Source organism: Frankliniella occidentalis, unplaced genomic scaffold, assembly GCF_000697945.3.
Source record: "Frankliniella occidentalis isolate FOCC.00 unplaced genomic scaffold, Focc_3.1 Scaffold102, whole genome shotgun sequence".
Taxonomy (NCBI): domain Eukaryota; kingdom Metazoa; phylum Arthropoda; class Insecta; order Thysanoptera; family Thripidae; genus Frankliniella; species Frankliniella occidentalis.
In genome coordinates this window covers 393,639-395,362 of record NW_026267231.1, presented here as the reverse complement: position 1 = coordinate 395,362, position 1,724 = coordinate 393,639, and the positions used below count along the sequence as shown (strand labels likewise).

At 57.9% G+C, this 1,724-nt stretch overlaps 1 protein-coding gene across 7 annotated transcripts in view; it reads right to left on the bottom strand.

Annotated features, from left to right (window-relative positions):
* Positions 1-1,724, bottom strand: part of LOC113202757 (uncharacterized) — a 173,852-nt gene that overhangs the window by 35,877 nt on the left and 136,251 nt on the right. The window lies entirely within an intron of this gene.

Below are 1,724 nucleotides of genomic sequence, written 5' to 3'. Positions count from 1 at the left end.
AGCATGGGTCATCTCGATCTTTATGAACTAACCGCCGGTCTGATAATTTTTTTGCCGTGGGCCACCCTACCATGGGGGTCACGGGCGTGCACATGCACACCGCGCGGGTGCATGTGTGGGGCTGGGCTGGGCCTGGGCTGCGCGCCGCCGATACCCCGCGCCGTTACCACTCAGACGTGGTGTATGGCCGCTCACGTTCGAAATGCGCAAGGATAAAACTTCTTCGAATACCGACAATAACGTTAATGCCGAAAACACTAGACTGTGTACTGCCGTTTTTTTCTCATTATTTCTCTCTTTTTCTCTCCCCCAGGAGGAGCCAACCCCGAGCTCGTCTGCATTCCATTCCTGCGCCACCCTGAGCCACCCCCGTCCAGGACAAGGGGAGGCGGCAGCAGCGTAGTGAAGGGGCGCGTTCAACCGCCTCTCTCTCTCTCACTCTCTCTCTCTCTCGCCTTCACTTGCTCTGGCTTCGGCTGCGCAAGCCAAGCCTGGCTACGCCGCTGAGAGGCGTCGCCCAAACTGTCGCTTTATCGACTGAAACCCTCCCTTCTACCCTCACTATCTCTCTCTCTCCCTCTCTACCTCCGTCTCTCTCGCCCTCTCCCTCTCTCTCGCTCCCTCCCGCGAGGCATGCGCGGTGCTCCTCCCCCACCCCCTGCACAGCGCCGCGACGCCAGCCCGACAGCGACGCCGACGTCATTCGTTCGCCGGACGGAGCCGCACCATCACGCCGGCGTCGCGACGCCCTCCTGGACTCCAGCGGCGCCTCTCCAGAGGCGTCGCCTCCATAGGTACCCGGCGGTGAGGTAGGTTCCAGCACGGCCCCACGCCTGCCCTGGCGGGCGGGCCGGCCGGCCGGCGGCGGGGCGGCGCGGGGCGGACCGAGCTGGCAGGCAGCGCGACGGGGACCCACACCTACCTTGCCTGGGCAATGACAGTCGGAGTCCTGGTCGACAAGCATCTGCTCTGCGCCGCCCGCCCTGCTTTTGTGTGTGTGTTTGTGTCCCGGGTTGTTCAGTTGGCCGGTGGTTGCTGCTGGCAGTGGAGCTGCTGCTGAGTCTCTGAAGAGCGAGCGTTTTTGAGTTGTCTGTGTCAGTGATTCCGTCTGTGCTGCTTCTGGTGAGTCTGTTGTCAGTGTGAAGTGTCGCTCGCATAACTTCCGTCACATTTCTTTGCGTGCCGGGAAAGTAAGAGAACGGGTGATGCAGGCGTTCAAGACTTGGCCAAGTGAACATTGAAAAAATAATTGTGCTTTACAACATCTATAATATTGTCCAAATAGGCTGCAGAAATTCTGCCTGGTGACGTATTTGTTTCCAAAGAATGTTGGTCGTCGAAAATTTAAACCGCAAAGTCTCTGTGTGCAAATCAATCCATTCCAGTAAAAAGGTTAGGCATTTAAATCACATCTTGAAGGTTAAATGTCCAGGTCGACCTCTAAGGCCGGTTCTATCTCTCTCGCTCGGGGCGTCCTTGTACTGACCTTGCCGCACAAAACTGCACCAACCCGTTCACCATGAGAAAACCCTGTGATTCATGTGAATACTAAGTTTAGAAATTTTGTGAATTGAGTTTTCTGATGGTCCGCGAGCGCGGCCGCTGCGAAGGTAAGGGACGCCATCTTGCCGTTATGCGCAGAGCCGACTGCGCAGGCTATTGATTTTAAATATGGCCGCGGGTCGCGCTGCTGGCGCGGGGTGAGGGAGCGGGGAGGAGGGGAG